Source organism: Mycteria americana, chromosome 9, assembly GCF_035582795.1.
Source record: "Mycteria americana isolate JAX WOST 10 ecotype Jacksonville Zoo and Gardens chromosome 9, USCA_MyAme_1.0, whole genome shotgun sequence".
NCBI lineage: Eukaryota > Metazoa > Chordata > Aves > Ciconiiformes > Ciconiidae > Mycteria > Mycteria americana.
The window spans coordinates 13,107,698-13,127,315 of record NC_134373.1 but is presented as its reverse complement, the minus strand read 5'-3'; the positions used below and the strand labels follow the sequence as shown (position 1 = coordinate 13,127,315).

General features: G+C 40.1%; 1 protein-coding gene across 7 annotated transcripts in view; it reads right to left on the bottom strand.

Moving 5' to 3' along the window:
- The window catches only part of SPATS2L (spermatogenesis associated serine rich 2 like), an 87,781-nt gene that overhangs the window by 46,727 nt on the left and 21,436 nt on the right, over window positions 1–19,618 (bottom strand). For 4 of the 7 annotated variants that reach the window (XM_075512179.1, XM_075512187.1, XM_075512182.1 and 1 more), the window contains exon 2: window positions 19,055–19,128. The exons of 1 other annotated variant lie outside the window; for it this stretch is intronic. The gene's annotated coding sequence lies outside the window, so the exon portion shown is untranslated. Of the gene's footprint in view, window positions 1–3,473; window positions 3,497–3,675; window positions 3,752–19,054; window positions 19,129–19,618 lie in introns of those variants that run through there. 2 more of the 7 variants (XM_075512180.1, XM_075512185.1) reach the window with 2 other exon arrangements.

Genomic DNA, 19,618 nt, shown 5'->3' with positions numbered 1-19,618 from the left:
AAACATAAGAACACTTAATGTCCTGCACAGCAGTGCTCAATCTTTCCAAAAAGCAAAGCTATTCCAAATGTCATACTTTCCCCAGATTAGTTCTGCAAACACATTTTAAAAATGCCTCATAGTTATGAATCTGGATAGAAGGGGTATCATGCTTCTCCCAGCCCTGTCTCTTGGACCCTATTCATTATTACTTGATACCTTTGAAGCTTTAAAGAGGAGGAATACCTTAGGCAAACTCAACAGCTCCTGTCTTCTCATTTACCAGCAATCTCAATTTTTGCCAGAAAATTTGTCTGAAGATCCCATCTTAAAAAGCAGCTAAATGTGCCAGGAGGTTAGGCTGACAAGTGCTACATGGCTTTCCCCCCCACCCTCAAAACTAATTCAGAGGATTTAGCCACACAGCTCCTATTGAAATTAACAGGGTCTGTATAGTTAAATCTCCAAGTCTGCTCTGAAAACTTGGGCACATGAAAGGAATTTGCATGTGATTAAGAAACCCTGCAATATGCTTTCTATTTCCAGTTATGTGGCTGGGTAAGTGAGAGACACTGTACTACATGATTAAGAGTTAACACAGGGAAGGGAGTCCAGTTGCCTAATCCTACTACCATCAAAACCAGCTGCCTTAGACTTCAGTGAGGAACAGGCTTGAATCTTCACATGTTAAAATTAAGTCACACAAAGAATTACAGCAAAGACTAAGTCAAATGGAATAAAAGCTTGGTTTGGCCACCAAATTTAACTCCATTGTACACTGATAGGAAGGTATAGATGTACACAAATGAGAATGAAGTCTTAGTTCTTTCCAAGTTTTTAAGTTGAAACACTTCTTCCTTTTCCCCGTTTGAGCCCTTTGCTATGTGGACAGATATAAGAGTTCCCATAATTCTTCTAAATATCTTTTAATGTACTTAAACAATCCTCCCTTAACTCCTGCTTTGAAACATAGCACTTCAGCGGAGTTCAAACTCCAGAAACTAAGTGTTTCTATTACAGTATCCACTGATAGCATTTAAATCTTGTTATTAATTTTTGTATGCATCTGTTTTCTAATTAAAGAGATGAGATTCAAGGAAGCACGTTTTCAAAAATAATGTGACTTTGTTTGTGGTAAATGGGGAAGAGACGATAGGAAGAAAAAGGAATGAATTTTTGAGTTTTGGTCTGATGAAGAGCAGACACTGAAACATGGAAACCCTCAAAAATAAGGTGCCAGAAGAAAAAAGTAACCCTTTCCATTGCCAGTCATTAAAAAAAAATGCTTGAAATGAGTGAGGTTCCTCCTGCCATCTCTATTTTACTAAACCATGAACAGATACCCTCTATTAAAACTCACATACCTTATATCTGTCTTTAGGCAGTGGCTCAGCCACTTTGACAAGACACTGAGCTGGAATCTCGCTATGTCTGATAAGACTTCCTCCTGGCAACTGGGCCACTCTGTCACTCTGAATGCCTTACTGTCTGCTGGTATCTCCGACCAGAAGGTTCCCCTCCCTGCCCCTCCTTAAATCAAGGATGAAAGAGCTTAAATTAGTTTCTTTGTCAAACCCACCCAATGGCTAAAAGCAGAGCTATAAAACGTCTGGACAGAGCAGGCAGGAAGATTACACAGTGTATGAGCTTGGGGCAACTCCACTTCCAATATTTAGTGTGTTCCAACAACTAAAGGGAAGTGTTGAGAAATTATTGTAGTCTGTAGTACCTACATAACATTTTTTTTAATGTACTTCTTGTCTTTTGCTGTCAGCCATTTCTCATGCCAAATGGGCACAGAACATGAGGTATAGGTCATCAAATTTCCCATGCAGACTGGAAAACTTAGCTTTAAAATTACTCTGCAAGTCTTCATCTCCCTTACTGCTTTTCAGAAAAGGATGCCTTCTACCTAGTGACATCAAAACCATGCCAGGCTGATATTATTCTCTGCTTAACAGATAATCATATGTTAAGGAATAGTTAAGGAATTCGACTAGTTCGACCTTATATCTACTATCTAGCAGCTTCTGTAATGTTACAGACAACTGATGGAAGCCTGCCCTCTTGCATAGCAATTTAAATACACTTAATCTGATCCAACACCTTATAACGACATTAATAAAAAAACAGGAAAAAACTGTTCTTGAGGAACCAACACACAGCACAGAAACAAGTACAATAAGGATTATAGCTAACAAACCCTTCTGGCCTTAAAAGTCTATTAATCTATAAAAAACAATAAATAACGGGAAAAGATCTTTGTCACCTGAAATCTTCAGGTTCTGCTTTTTCAGCATATATTTTACTAATATTGTACCCAAACTGTACATTTTAAAACTGCATCTTGTATGAAGCAAATTAACTGCAATAATCGTACTTTGTGAAAGCCCCACACCTCTCAATTTATGCTGCTTCAAAGATACTAGCTAAATAATTCTTCAAATTTAAATTCAATTTGCTGATTAAACCCTACTACAGCACTTAGCCACATTTACTCTTTGTAGCAATGCTGTGACTCAGTTTAAAACCAGACATAAAAACTTCATACAACACCTTGCCAGATTTGACTTGTCTCTTCCTTGCTGTATGCTCCAGGTATTGCTATGATTATAGTCTTCCACTGATGAACATGGTGCTGATTCAGCTAGCTTGTAACTGCAAGCTGTTTCAAGAAGATTTGGCAATCCACACAAAACATACCCTCGGTTTCTCTCTTTCTTCCTCTCTCTCTTTTTTTCCTTTTAAGATCAAGAACTAAGAGGACACCAGCTTTTACAAATGGACTCATTCCTCTACACTTCAGACTCTTCATTAATATGCATATTACAGCTGTCAAAATGAAGATGCTAAAACTGAGTTGGAGCTATTTTTCATTCACCTTCTCCAAGGACAGATAATTGAAATAACCTGCACAAAACACTTGCTCATTTATATAACTCAGTCCAGCACTACTTGTTACATAAAATACAAATGATACGTTAAAAGGAAAATGTCAGTGTAGCACTAATTTTTAAAAATATCCTTTATGGCTACACTTAATAGCTAATCAATTTAATTTTCTCATTGTAGCACAAACTGATTTATTGAATTAACTGGTATTTTTCCTCTGAGGATATTTTAATCTCTGTATCGAACAATTACTGCATTTCTAATCCTGTGACAAAAAATTATAGTACCTGAATAATTTTATGAACAAAATAGTCCCACTAAAGTTTAGAAGCTTTAGCTCCAGGCTTGGATCTAAATTTGAGCTGCTACCTTCTCATCCTGAACTCAGAAGCTTCTTTCTGCCTGAGCTGTGGAACATCACAATACAGCCCTCAACTGAGCCCTAAAGCCCCCTAAAGCCAGGGGAGAACAGTGCTTTGCATGTCACTAACAGCATGCACGCAAAAAACACACATTTGGAGAAAGATCTTTTACAGATGATTTTCTGCAGTGGCTAAGATTAAGTTAAGGCAAACACTAAATTTATAATGCACAGAACATACTGTATGAAAGGTTTGCAGCTTGAATGTCAGCGTACTTGCTTTGTCTTTCTCCACATCTCTTGCTTGTATTTGTGCTCCTGAAATGTCACTGCATGTCATACCAACAGGACTTCCATGAAAAAGGAATGAAAGAAAAAAATACTACAGGATCCCTTATATAAATGGGTCATTGATTTCTGACACCAGTTTCCAAATGTGCTACTTGGAATAGAAGATTACTCTCAGTTGCTTGTTACATCCTGACCTCAAATACTGATGGAAGGGTGTTATTTCTATACCTATAACACACGTTCAAATGAGAAATTTTACTGGCCTTGTAAAATAAAGCATTCCAATACAACAAAAAGAGAAAATATAGTAGAGGCACTTCAAGGGAATTCTGCAGAGAAGACTGGATTAAGTTTGGCAGAGCCTTACTTCTCTCCCCTACCAAATGAAGCAATTCATATTACTCTAGACAGGTTTAAGCTAACATGAAACTGAACCGGGGCAGCTACGGTGCTGGCGCATGCTCTGTCCTGCTGACCTTACTGCAAGCAGCAATGTCCAGCAGGGCAGACAGTTAGGAACAGTCTTTAACCACTGCAGCAAAATATGCCAGGGCTCACCTGTCACAGCCTTAAGTATGTGGCTGCTCGGCCAGCCTTTACAGAAGTTTCCTTTCTGTCTTCAAGCAGCTCCGAGATCCCACTGCTCTGTGTTCAACCCCCCAAAGAACACCTACCACCTTTCCACTAGTACCACGAAGGTACCACTAGTACCTTCGGAGGTGTTCAGCTCACAGACACCTTCCAGCCAGACAGGCCTTGGGGTAAAGGTGACAAACACTCCATTTTCTACAACACTTTGGGACTGCCTGCATCTCAAGCATCAGAGAATCACAAGACCAAGTCTGTGCCCTGCCCCGACTGCAAAACCTATTTCAGACTTAGAAACAGTATCAGAAAGAAGCAGCATGCCCCCCTCCGACAAAACAAAAAAGCACCTCCTTGCAAATACAGAGAGGGAAAGGAGTTTATGAAAGTGTAGATGTTGCCAGAAAGATACAATTTGTTAAAATACCCTGGCAGTAAGCTCTATCAAAGTGGAGGAGATTGTGTGTGACACCTGTTCCACAATTTCTGATACCTGAAGATACAACTTATCTTTGGGCAATGGGGAACAGAAAATTCCCCATGAAACATCATAGAATAATCCAGTGTTGGAAGGGTTTCCCATCTCTAGGTTTATGGATGAATAGTCTCCTACACCCCAAAAATGACATATTTCCTCATCTGCCCACTGCAGGTGTATAATGCCTCCTTCCCAGCACAACAGGAATCCCAGACTTAACCAACTTGACCCTTGCCAATGCTTCTCTAATCCCTATCTGCTTCTGCAGTCATCTGCTGCACCTTGTGCTAACCCAGTCCTTCCTTTCATTGTGCTAATTTCTTTCAAATGTCCCATGACTAACCTTTGCAAAGTTTCACATACAGACACTTTGGGTGACAGTACAGCAACACAAGGTAGGAGATAAATAGATACATGGTCCTACCAATGATAAACTCGTTATCAGCCCTACTAAGCAAGACTATACACACTCAGGCACCAAGTAAGCTTTCTCTGTTAACAGAGCAACTGGAGTTTACAATTTTGTCACTCAAACACGTTCATAAAGTAGATCAATGCTAGAATGTAGATTTTTTTTAATTTTTATTTTTAATTAAGGATCATTTACTCATTTCCAAATAGTTCAAAATCCCCCAGCTCCAAAAAGCTAACATGCAAGGTACAGGCAGAACAAAGCAATCACAATTTTAGAGCCAACTTCAAAAAATAAGATGTAAATGCTAAGTATCTAATGAGATTGTAGCAGCCTGCACTATGCTTTCATCTTCTGCACTTCTACTTCCTCTACAGAATTACATCTCATTTTTAAATGGGATTCCTATCTATCCATGTATATTATATTACACTGTCTTGCTTGCAGACTTCCATATGCCCTAGGTAAAGACAAAACCAGCAGAATCAGAGACACAAGGCCTCCATTCTACATTTGACTTTGGCTTTTATTATAAAGAGATGCTACCAGAGAATTGCAGATAAAGGTGGGGATGAACACACCTTTTCTGATGCGGTTTTAAGTTAACATTTTTGTATCAGAAAGAGTGACAAAACTGTGAGACTGATTCCAAAATTCAAGTATTTCAGAAAGGAATTCTTCTGGTCTTCACTCAGATTTTATTTAAACAGTAGAAGAAAAAGTTACCTTATTAGGTCAAAGGCCAAACATTAGCATGCATATGACTATTAGTTACAAAAATTAGTGTCCTTAGTTGTGCACAAAGCCCTGCCACTGTGGTTGCAAAACCACTAGAGATAGCATGAGATTTAGATGCCTGTCTTCACTATCTTGAGATTAGCAACAGGTATGATTTTCTATTTGCTGTAGTCTATTGTCTAAAGATAAATATAATAATTTAAAAATAAGTGCATAAACATAACCAGTGTCAAGAGCATCTAGGACATATTAACAAATGTCCTCCTAGCTGTCCTTTTAGCCTTCTGTGTCATTATAAACGAACACGTTTAGTAAAAACAACTTAAAGTGTAATTAATACAGAACTGCTATTTTTCCAGTACTGTTTTATGCCTTTCTAAAGATTGTATCCAGAAATAGTACACACCATCATTTTGTATTTCTTGGTTTTCAGAAGTTTGAGATTAGCCACTTCAGGCTTGTTAAGTGCCTCTGGGTAGCTTTGTTGATATCTGAGGCCTTTAGTTTCTTTTTCTTTAAATGCATGTACAAACATATGTACCTGAGTGCATACACATTCCAGAATACTCTCCATTTCCAGAGCCCAGTCCCACTACCCTCCCCTGGTCATGCTTGTCTTGACCACAGAACGCAGCAGTTGCCTCTGCATTCTCCCTTCTGCTCTGCTAATGCAGTCTGACTCCCTGATGGTCACCACACTGCCTGAAACCTACTGGCTGCAGAGCCGGAAACAGGATGCAGGAAATAAAACGTCTCACTGATTCCACATGTAGGTCTGGATTCCTACAGAAAAGAGGCTTATATTCCCCTCATTGTTTATCACCTCCTGCCTGAGGATTTCTGAAATGATTGACACTACAATCTGAGAAAGCAGCAGATGTCTCAGAGATACTACAGCCTCGCAGACTGCTTGTTTGAAAACAGGCAGTAAGGCATAAGAGTTTGGAAAATATGCAGTGGCGCATCAGGAACTCAGTTATGTTATTTAACGCTATAAAATCCATACCTGAGAGACCATAGACCTATCTTCTATAAAGAGAAAAGGGACAGAGGTGAGAGTGGGATATGAGAGGAAGGACAGTCCTTAGCACCTGCATCAGCATCCTTTGAAGCCTGGCTGCTGCCCTTCTCAGATTTCTGCCAAGGGCAGGAATGGTTCTAAGCAGCTATCACAGTAACACTGTGATGTCCAACCAGCATCACAACAAAATGGTTAGGCACCAGTAAGTCCTGTACCTCATTCTGATATACCAGATTGCTCTTTGGTCTTGGTCTACTCTCCTCTTCGTAAGCAGAGATGGTGCTATTGATATAACCCAGTGAGAGCCTATGCTTCCCCTCTCCTGTCAGCTAGCTCACTTCCCCCTCCCAGTCCCAGTGCATGAGCAAAGCCAGGCCACTACATTTGTGGGCTCCACAAGCATCTGTGCTTTCACACTGGAAATAGTGTGATGGATCCTCAGGTCCTCCATGCACCTGGTGCTGCAGCCCCCACTATAAGGGAGTCCTGCAGAGGAATGTTCCAACCCTTTTCAAGGTCAGTTTGAGAGAGGGTCAGAAGAAAGCTACTTGACTGGCATCTTCCCCAAACTCCATTAATATTTCATCCAAACAGCTTACAAGTATTCAGTGATATGACCGTATCTTTTGATATGGACATCACAAAAGATTCTGGCTGTATTTCCTATCATTGGTCCACAGACACCACCACGCTCAGTCTGCTTGCAAACCCTCTTGCTGTACAGTCTTTGAATGCTGGATCTGTCCTATCCAAGCTAAGCTCTTCTTTAACACAAGTTTCAGTGTAACATCCCCAAAAGATCAGTGAGTGTCACCATACTAGCTGATGTTCGTTCGTGCCAAGTTACCATCCCAGAGATCTGTAAGTATAAGAATCTGCTAACTTTGTAGAATATAACTTGGGCCGAGAAGGATCCAAAACAGTCGCTTATATTTAGGTCATTAACACCATGCTGCATCTGAGAATGGAGATCATTAAAAAAAAAAAAAAAAAAAAACAAAAAAACAAACAAACCCAAAAACCAACCCTAAGTATAGATTTTGGTACCTTCAGGTACCTTTGGTACCTTTTTGCCTTTACACAGCAAACACTATTCAAGCTTAAGTACAGTGTAAGTGGCATTACACTGCAGTGAAATAAATCAAAGTGATTCTCATAGCCTCTGGCTCACAAGGGCAGACAATTCAGAAGAACAGCCAAACCCAGACAGCTGCAAAAAATATGCCCACATTTGCAATAACGATTAAAAAAAGGTAGTAAGTGGTAACATTTTGCTGATCTTTTCTTGCACTTCTGAGCAATTTGTTCAGGAAGTTTAGCCTAATGTGCTCAAGAATACCAAACATTAGAAATTACTCTTCTTTTTACTAATGCTTCAGGCTGAATTCTAAAGCCATCTCTGCCACCTCCTTGCATTTTCCTGTTGCAAAATGTGGTCCCTGCTCTTACCACATTTGTAATGAAAAACCTAAGAATTCTGCCATGAGACACCTGAATCACAACACTGACAAAAGGACAGCTCTGCATTAACTACAGGAAATTATTAGAATGAAGAATTGGGCCGCAGAAGGGGACACATGTGAGTCCTGTGTAGAGCAATGTATCCATGTTGCAACAGACCGGTACCAGTACAAAGTCGATATTCTGTAACTGCTGAGAGAGAGAGAGAAAGAGAGAGAGAGATTACACATACCCAGAAATGCTACTTCCACTAAGCTGTTCTGTGACAACCCATGAGCCAAGGTATACAAGGGATATATATGCACCCATGTTTTACTGTCTGCCAAAGAATCATCACAGCACCATTAAGTTTCACTACAAAACACATTACCTTCCCCTGTCCAGCAACCCTATTATTGGAATAAAGTTGTTTTTCTTCTAATGATACATACATATATTCTATAGCAATACACATACATTCTTACACCAGCAGTCACCTTCTATACTTAACACAGTTAGTAAACAATTACTTGCTTCCATATGATATGAACACTACTCCCTCCTTTGATGGCTACTTGGCTTCCATCCATAAAAAGATCTTTGATTCATTACCTCACATTCTGCACCTGTGCATTAAAAATACATACAATACAAATATCCAAACACAGTAATTTTGTGTGGCCTATCATGATCCATTTACTGAGTCCAGAGGATGGCAGTCAGCTACTCTAGGGTAGCAGTGAGCTTCGGATGAGTGATCTGCAATCTCTTTGCATGGTGGGCAAGTGATTACAAGTCCAGAGACCTGCAAGGTTCTCATTACTTTTCACTTCCTCTTCACTGCTGTTTGACAAACTTGTATTAAATTGCATTTAAATTCAATCATGGTAGTTCTAATGATATAATGAATTAAAAACAAAAGACTACGGCATACTGTTGGCAAAAGCAGAGATAAAGCTACAAGGCCAATCAATTTCCCACCCTCCATCTTTGTTCACAAGAGTTAGTAAGGATGAAGAGGTGTTCAAACTTTATGAATAGCGTACTATAGAAAAGCTTATCAAATCTTTGCTAAATACTGGACACCAAAAGTTTAGTTAACTTGGAGTGTTCTAAGAACACATTCTAGCCAGTTCAGGAGTAGCTCAGTGGGTGGAAACTACAAATATAATAAAATGCTTTATGAAATAATTATACTTTAAGTAAAATAAATTTGAAAAGAAAATAAGCACAATTATTTAAAAAAATAAACAGCATTCTAAACACTGAAAAACATCCACAAAACGCATGTGACAGTATGTTTCTTAAACAAAAAACTAGGAATTCAGATTCAAAAAATGTCAAATTTCTGGAAGGGAGTCTTGCTGCACAGTACCAGCCCTTTCCATGAAAGGGTATTTACATGATATAAGAGCTGTTTCCTAGCAAACAGCCAAGTGACTTAGGCACAACCTCTGAAAATTCCTCCCAACCTTTTTACCATACTGATTAGTAGCCAAACATTTCTTTTCAAGCCAAACCCTCTGTAAAGCTGCATGACTGTTGCCATTTGAAACTGAGTGCCAGTAATCTGAAGCCAACAGTTTCCCACCTCAGTCAGTATACATATCATCATGTCTTTGAACTCCCTATCCACTTGGTTTTGTGTCCCTGCTGAGGTACATGATCTGATTCGACCTGAACAACTATCAAGTATATGGCTGAAAGGATGTGAGTGGTCGAATGCACATTTAGTTCAAAACTGAGGTGACAATGCTTCCCATTGCTTTGACCCATACAATTTTTACCACCCTTTTACCCAAGATGGAAACACCAATGGCACTGAAACTCTACTCCACACTAAGAAGCTATACTGAACTACAAAAAAACCAAACCAAACAAAAAAAACAAACAACCCTCCCCCCACCAAACCAACCAAACGAAAAAAAAAACCCCTAAAATGCTGAAATAAGATAAGCCAGGAAGTCTCCCAACAATTTTTCATTTCAGAGTAGGAAATTATCAATCTGTTAAAATCAGAACTTCTGAAAGAATGAGAGGTCCTGTTCTATAAATCCATCTGATAAATGTTTAAATAAACAAAATGAAACAGCTCAAATGAGAGACTGAAAAAACTCATCCCAGCAGCTCAATGATGAGGGAATGCCTCCAGCCTACAGATACTGAAGATCTAGTGCCTGTTCCAAACAAGCCTCCTGCTACACTAGAAGTGTGCTTTAACCCCTGGGCCATTCTTAAGAGGAAAGGGGAATTCCTCTAAATGTTTTTCATCTTCCCCTCAAACCCACCTATTAGTTTTCCAGAACCAGTTAAGAGCCAGCAAAGGCATTTCCCCCCTCCAGAGGTCCAAAGGCAAGAATCCCAGCACCACTCCATCAATATCACAACTGCCAGTGGCTGCTCAGGATATAGTAGTAAGTTGCTTGGCTCCTGACACCCTTCACTTTAGGGACTGCACCCAGGGCCTCTATACCCTCCCCATGCTGCAACAGAATCTCTGCTGAGAGCCTAGAGCCTATGTTCTGCTAGCTGGCATGCTAGAGGAACATCTGAAGAGCATCACTTTGATTCAGCATAAACTGAAGATGTCCAAAATTCCCAGGTTTACTACATATCTCTCACTAGTAGAGCTGAGCCCAATTCAGAATAGCTGGATTCAGCTACATGGCCAGTAAAATGGTCCTCTCTGATATGCAGGAGGGAGGGATGGGGGATCTGGAAAGAAAATTTCAGACTGAGAAAACTCACTTTCTACAGCAATGCTTGCCAAAACAAACATTACAGTCTTGCTCTTCCTCAAGTGCCTGAAGGAATTTTGCCAAACATACCGATAAAGAGCACTGAGTAAAATACAATCTACTCAAATTCTACATTTGCATGAACCCCCTACAAAACAAACAAACAAAAAAAAAAGGTTAACTTTCAGTTTTTACAAACTAGGTATTATCTTCCAAGTCATTCTTGCCAGGGGCTTGAGTCATTAAAAGTAATTTACGTTGGCTCCTATTTCAGCTCAGAATGGCATGCCAAGAGACAGTGTCAGTTAGTTTGCTTCTGTGGTCGCCCAAATGTGGGCTGCTAGAAGAGTACGGCATGGGAATGCTAACAGCAAAGTACGTAATGTAGTAGTATACCTTGCCTCAATCACAGCGGTTTCTCTAAACAGTAAGAACAGAGGGACAAAAGTGAACATCAGTAAGTGTTCAAATTCATGCTTGTTTTAAATGTTAAGAAATAAAATTATCACAAGGAATCAAACTTCTACCAGCAGACTGGTACAGTGTAATTGTTATAGTAAATTCTCATAATCTTTCAATAAATCTCAAGTTCAAAGAAAGTCCCAGAGCTATTCACATTTCAGTCTTCTTTCTACTACCTATTCTAAGTCCACACTGTCTTTCCTTCTTGCTCAGACATCTTTGAAGAGGCAGTTTATCATTGCTAGATGTGCAGGGCTAATTCTCAGCAAATATAGGTTGGAGCAAGTCCTTTGAATTCAAGGAGCTACATGGACTTTAACCAGCTGCTTGCTGGTCCCACAGGACAGGGCAGCACAGCCCCCCTGCCCTGGCTGCAGGCATAGAGAAGGAGCCTCTGGGCAGTGGCATTTCGAACACAGTTGCCAGAGCTGCCCTGGCCGAGCATACAGCAAAGCACCAGACTCATGATGATGAGTTGGCAAGTTTATAGTGAGCTTGGGGAAGGGAAGAACTTCACTAGAGCTCTGAAAGAGCTCCCTGAAGTACAGTGCTTTTAATGAAAATTGATAAAGCCAGATACTCAACTGGAGGCAAGACAGACCCAAAGAAGCCTTAATGCAGCTAGGCCTCAGGTGACTAACGTATGTTTGAAGCATATGTAAGCATACTTTATGAGTCAGTGAGGTTATGCATATGCTTGAAGGTAAGTACTTGATTTAAAGGTGCCAGAGCAGTCTGAACCTTCCAAAACTCAACACTGAAATTAAATGCAGCCTTTCATTTTCTAAGACCAAGTTACCCCATATAGGTCCCTTAAAGAAGACACAAGTTTTTCCTTTTTCCTTTGAGTATTTTATTTATATATATATATATGTACACACACACAAAATGTATGTACATTAAAAACTCTAAAAAATGCTTACAAGTTCCTCTATTAAAATGACCTGATGTATACCCATGATAAACAGACACAGGCCCAGCAGTATTCCCATGTTAACAGTACCCATAGAGTCACACACTACACTGGAAGCAATACCACTGACATTTTGGTATCCCCAGATTTACAACAAATGCTAGCCTTCCTCTCCTCCCCCACCTTCTTACCCTGAAGGAAAATGTTGATTTCCTATGTTAACAAAAAGTATTCCTGGAAACAACAACAGCAGCAGCATATAAATAACTTAACCTATAATTACTTATTGTTCATACAGTCCTTCAACCTAATTGCTATTACACATTAAAAGAAGTGGTTATTACAGTATTTACTGGACTTTGAACTGCACTTTTTTTAGAGAAAAAAACCCAAGAAACCAATTATTCTTTTCAGCTGAAACCCACACTACCCATGTAGATCATAATTAATTATAAAAGTACAGTCAATCAATGCAGACTGTGTACTGCCGAAAATATGCAAAGGCACCTTAACCAGTCTCCCCTCCCACCCCCACCCCAATAGTCAGGAGACAATGCCAGAAAACTTTTCTACTTCTGAAGGTCAATAGCATCTGAAGTGTTGCCTGACATGCATGAACTGAGGCCCTTGTTTAGCCAGGCATATCAAGGGGCTTTTTAAAAAAATTACAGATTTCCTAACTTGGCAAGGGCAATCCTGATAAAGCAAGCTGTCTGACTAGCCACGGAACGCGACATGTGGACAGCAAATGGAGTAATTTTATCAACAGAATAAAAAGAAGGTAATTTGTTCATCTGTTGAGGAACATTTTAAAGAAAATAAATGTATGTTTTATTTTGAGGGTACTTTTCTCAAAGACAGGTAAGATCAATTACACTGTACAGCAGAGATACATACTCTAGAGCATTTCTCAGCTCATCTGGTTTTGCCCATTCGCTGGAGGTGATCTTTGGCATGCCACAATCCATGAACTGATAAAATCTGTGGCACATTAGACAGACCTTTACTTTGCATCTGTCCAGAATTTCTGCAAAGGAATATTTATCATAGCTTTGTAGTATAAAGTAACATACTATTTGCTCCACAGAATCTAGTGTTCAAAAGCATGAAATTAAGCTCTCATTTGCAGTTACGGGCAATGCCCTACCTGTTGAAACTGTCAGTGTGCTAAGGGATGCCATACCCACATTCCTTGGGCAAACACGGATACCAGCAGGTTTCAGATAAGTGCACAGAAAAGCACGTTTTCTATGGGTACTTCAAAATTGCCCTAACTACTAAATATCTTTTCCCACTGCTGTTAATTAGCAACATTACAATCGCACTTACAAGCTCCTATATACTGCATGTAGGCACTATCAAAGAAATGGTGCCAGTTAACAGTTACCACACTAAGCAAGCCAAATTCTCAGAATCTCAACTTGCTCTAGCCATCCTGTAAGCAGTAAGAGCTGGCAGACAATAAACTGGGCTGGCTAGGAATTTTCCAGTCAAACAGGAGTTTTATTGGGGCGAGTGGAATTACTTCATCATAACTGAAACATTTCTCAAACATCTGCTGAACATGGCTTTTCCAAAAAAACTAATCAAATTCCCTATGAGCCAGTTATCCTTCTGCAGAGAGCTCTAATCACAGCAAAACTTGGGATAAGCAAAGTTCAACTTATCAAAGCAGGAAGTTACTGTGGCTTGTGCAGTCACAGAAGAGCTGACCACAGCATTTATTGTCAAATAAGGCCTTGTATCAGTGATGCTTGTCCTTCACTCTTCTAGAGCCACCCCAAGTAAAGGCAAAGGCGATTCCTGAACAGCTAGTCTTTTTTAAGTGTCTGACTATATCTTCAGGAAGCCATGCACACAGTTATCATCTTCATTCACAAAGAGCAGTTCTGGCAGTCATTCGTACAGATTTCTTACTGTAGACAAAACCATGCAGTCAGAACTGCCACAAATTCACATCTCCAATTTAGCCACATACCAAAATGTGCAGGACTAGCTCTGCAGGCAGCAGATGTGAGCTGTGACTAGATGCTGTGGTTAACAGAGCTCTATCGCTGGCATCCACAGAACCAAGGATGTATGAGACGCAATTTACACAGGATGAGATTCAGCTCCACTGGCTGTCTTCCTTAAATATGCAGAGTTCCCAATAATATTGACACAGGTAGAATTATTCCAAGAGCTGAACTTTATCCATCATTATTTTTCCAGGGGTTCTGCTCATTAACTGAAACCAGACAGTCTAGCCACCTTGCTCACAATCAGAGCACAGCAAACAGGGAATGCTTTGGCTCTTTTTAAACTGCCTGAACTGTGCAGTTGGAGGAAAAAATACAAGAACTCTTTCACCACTTTATCCCCACATACACCCTGCTTTTGGACAGGGCACAAATTACTGCCTTGGTCCTCCATTCAAGCAGAACACATACTCCATCCTACTGCCCTCAGAGAAGGTGTTTTTTCCTCTGCTGCTGAGGATAAAGATATTCACGATTCTTCCAGCCTACTCCAAGTGCATGCTCCATAGAGAGAACAAAAATGCAAGCTATCACTAGCAAAGAAAAACTACTTGCTCTGATCATGAACCTTTACAGCATGAACCATTTCAGAACATACTGAAGGGAGACAATTCTGTCCTGCCTTCACTGTAGGCTGTTTTTTTATGAATATGTTCACTCTTCCCCATCATTCAAGGCAACTTTCATTCAAATCAGTGCTTCAGTATCGAAAAGCCATGAGAAATTGCATAACACCTTTTAGGAAGACACTGAAGTTTCAGTTTCACTGTGCTTATGGGATTTGGTTGGTCACGTGGTAATGTCATATCTCTCCTGGAATTGCATAGCATCGACTGACAAATCCAGTAAGAGATCTGAAGATGGCCACCTTGAACTCTTACATTCAGAGTGGTCACACTGCTATACATTCACCAAAGCCTTTGTGATGCTTTTCACCACCAGGAACAAATGCTTATCCACCTTAATATTAACAGAAGTGGAATAAAGAAGGCCCAGCAGTAACAACAGAGCAGTCCAAACATCCTAAAAATAAAGAATCTCTTCAAGAACTCAAGAGCCTCCTTTAACCTCAATTATTTCCTCAGAAAATTCTGTGAAAGCTCAACCTGCTTTTAGTTTCAGACTTTGATATTGATCAAAGTGATCAGTGAAATCTAATCTAAATTATTTCTTGAGCTCTTTGCGTCACACAACTACCAGTTATTTTTCATTGACAGCAGCATACATGATCAAAAATAAAGTGTTGCAGGGGAGAACAGGGACACTGACAGTAAAGTGATTCACTTTTTTTTCAGAAGTGAACTAAGATTTAATTCCTATATCAGATCTTTTCTTTATTTATTTTTATTTTTCAGTTTCCTAGGATAATCACATAATTCTAATTCTTAATGTTTTAATTTTGAAAGCATTTTATCTGTCCAGTCTCATGATAAATGCAGACAATTCCATCTCAGAAAACTTGTAGAGTTGATTATTTTAAGGCACAAAATTACACATTTATACAGACAGTAACAAGATGCATCTATAGGTAACTACAGAACTACCAATTTCTAAGATAATTTGCCCAGTGTGAACATCAGACCTTTCTTCAGAACTCCTCTTGCAGGACAGCAGGACAGAGTTGGCTTGAACACGCAGCACCTATTCAGAAAAGCACTTAAGTGCTACTGAATTCCATGAAACAAACAAATGTTTTGAGACACTTTTCAGAGAAAAATGAACTTCAGCACATACTTAGGGTCTTTTCAAACTGTTTCAGAAGTGCCCATGATACTAATGAAAATGTCACATCTGCACATGCATGAAAACATTTTTAATCAAGAAAACTCTATTCTTAAGATCTTACAATAGGATTTTGTTCTTCTGATGATTCTTTTTTTAGTACTACATTAAAAGTAAGTAAGCGTACTGAGTCTGACTGGGATGGAGTTAACTTTCTTCGTAGCAGCCCACGTGGCGCTGTGTTTTGGATCTGTGGCTACAACAGCGCTGATAACACACCAGCGTTTTGGCTGTTGCTGAGCTGTGCTTGCACGGCGTCAAGGCCTTCTCTGTTTCCCACTACATCCCCACCACCAGCAGGCTGAGGGTGGGCAAGAGGCTGGGAGGGGACCCAGCTGGGACAGCTGACCCAGACCGGCCAAAGGGATATTCCAGACCATGTATCCTCATGCTCACCAATAAAAGCTGGGGTGGAGGAAGAAAAACAGGGTTTTTTGCTTCCAAGGTAGCCACTGGCTGGGCATTGGTTTGCCTGTGGGAGGTGGTGTGCCATCTCCTTTGCTTTGCTTGTTCCCCCCCTGCCTTTTCTTCACCTGTTAAACTGTTTTTATCTCAACTCAAGAGTTTTCTTGATTTTGTTCTTCCTAATTTCTCCCCCGTCCCACTGTGAGGAGCTGGTGAGGGGAGTGAGCAAGCAGCTGTGTGGGTGCTTAGCTGCTAGCCAGGGTAAGCCCACCACAGTGAGTCATACAGAAAAGCCATTCCGGATTGCTGCACTATACTCTTCTCAGATTCTGGTGTAGAACTTGCCCCAATATTCAGTGTCGACAATATTCTATTATTTCTGTAGATATTTGTATGGCACTTTACATTCAAATATCTGAGCGGAGTATAATCCTTAGCACAACTCTATAGTCTGGGGAAGCATTTATTATTATCATTTTGCTGATGGGTAGAGAAGACGAGAGAGACTATAGAAAAAGATTTTCAGAATTGATTAAAAATTTTGGCCTCATTTCCAGGAAGAACATTTACACACACCAGCCATCTTTTAATAGCAACCTGAAGGTTTCTCAGAGCTGGGAAACCAGCCCTTTAGCAAGTCTGAGGGCTTTACTGACCTCCCCGCTACCGCCCCTCCAAGTACATGATCTGGTTCACAAATTTGGACCTTCACTAACAAGCCAGCAACAATTTCCCTATTTTCAGAGTCACAAGACACTATCCTGATGTGGAAGACCAAGTACAGCTGAAAAGCTACCATCTTTTCACTGAAATCACTGAACTCCAGCACTGCTCTTCTGAGAAATCCCTGTTCTGAGCAACATTGCTGACAAGGGTGGAGATGCTTTCAAGGTATCTTGCTCTCTAGGCAGGCCATCTGTTTCTGACAGCTCAAGCTCTGGTCAGGAACTGACCCGATGATTCACTTAGTTGTAGTAAATAGAGCCCATAGCCAGACAAGTAATATTTCATCATGTACTTGGCCACACTTGGGATCAGCAGATGTGTAAGAACCACTTTGGGTATCCATATCTTTTTTTCTTCTTTCCTTTGAGGAAGTCACACATCTCACCACTACTGAGTTTAGCACACTAAACTATTAACTAACAGATTGATTCCATTCAGCCACTCCCTGTAAACCTTCCACTACCAAAAGCTTTGGAATTTTGCCATGTAGCAACTCTGTATAAAAAAAGTTTCAAGCAAAAAGGAAATCCTTAAGAAACAGTGTAACTGCCCTCCACCAAAGAAACAGGGTGCGTGCAGTGAATAACATGTGCAAATGAGTCCTCCTTCTGCCTATTTATTATAATGCCTGAGCATTTTGCAAACTGTAATACACTATTTATCATCCCAACACCCATGCTCAAGCGCAGGAGTATTGTTATCTCATTTTACAGATATAAAATTGAGGCACATAAAATCTTCAGTGAAGATTTCTCAGGAAGCTCTTCATAGGGAAGACAATCCAGATGTCCTAAAGCTGCAAGTAAACTGGAGAACCTTAAAGCCGTTTGAAAAAATGGTCATCCCCCTTAGAATTACACAGAATGATGAGGTCATTAGCCCACTTATTAGACTAAGGCTTGGAACAGACTGAGCTTGTGCTTTTGTAACGTGCTGGAGAGCGAGAAACTGCCTACTTTCAGCCACAACACCAAAAGGAATTGATAGGCTTAAACAAGTATTTTCTTCAAAACAAGTGACAAAAACATTGGGTTCAGACCATCTCTGAACTGAGGCAATTGCAGGGACCCCATTTCTCAGTTTTGTAGTCTATAGGTTTATCTAATTAATTTTTTTTATTACTATGAAGCTGCCATTTCCCACCATCCTCTGAACATCACCTTGGACTATACTTAGTGTTAGATGATTTCAGAATACCAGTTCAGCAGAACTTTCAGTTGCGAACCATGATACATCTTCACAGGGGTTCGAACAACTAAAAAAAGGATGAGGAGAAGCAGTAGGACAATATAGTATGAGATGATCAACTTAATGACACAGAGAAAGAAGATAAAGGAAAGAAATTTATCTGAGTTGTGAAAGATAGACTCTGCAGACAAAAGAGGAACCAAAGCAGCTTCAGAGATGTTCAAATAGGCTGCACTGCCCTGGTGAAAGAAGCTCCCAAAGTTCCTGGCTTCTTGTTCCTGCACTGATAGACCTATAAAGTACCTTCCTGTTTGTTATCCATCACACACATGCGCAGTGTGAAAGCGGGCACACTTACCCACTAACCTGTGTCTTTGTAAGGAGTCAAAGCTACGCAGTAAGGAATTTAGAAAACACCATCTTACTAATCATTGCATTTGTCTTTTTTTTCCCTGTGATCACTGTGGCACATGGCACTATGATCAGCTTTAGCAGGACAGCTCAAGAAACCTGGTGAACTCAGTTGTAAAGTATAGGTTGAAAGTGTGACTTACAAGTTTCTGAACTTACCGAGTCACATGCCAGTCACAACAATTAGCAGAGAGACACATAATAGGTATCTTACCACTGTGAATGACTCCAGTTTCTGTTCTTATTTGTCTATCTTCTCCAGTAGACTGTTATCTCCTGCAAAAACAGCTGGAAGTTAAAAAGAAAGTAATTAGTTAATTTACTTTTGATTTACTTTAGTGCTCTCCTTATAGGAGACTTCTGTGAAAAAACATCCCTCATCCCCTTACTGCTCTCATCAACACGTGGGGGTGCTGATAGACACCCTTACCAGTTTTTACAGGGCTTACCTTCACTGCTATGCAAGCTTAGGCAATTACCTAAGCCTTGTTGTGAGCCCCATTCCTGACCACACATATAATTCTCCCACCTAAAACAAACCCGTTTTTAAAACTAACTCATATTTTAAACTCAAACTAGCCAGCACATTGGGATGTGCAGAAAGATAAACCTTAAGTGATGCAAACCATGCTATCCATTAATGCAAGAGGGCCGTAGGTGCAAGTTAGAGTAACTTGCCAGTTACTAATCAAACCCCTCTGAGCAGCACCAGTGCAGTTTCAGTGTGGTCATTCTCCAATAAGCAACATCATTATCTCAAGAATACTAACTCAGCTGA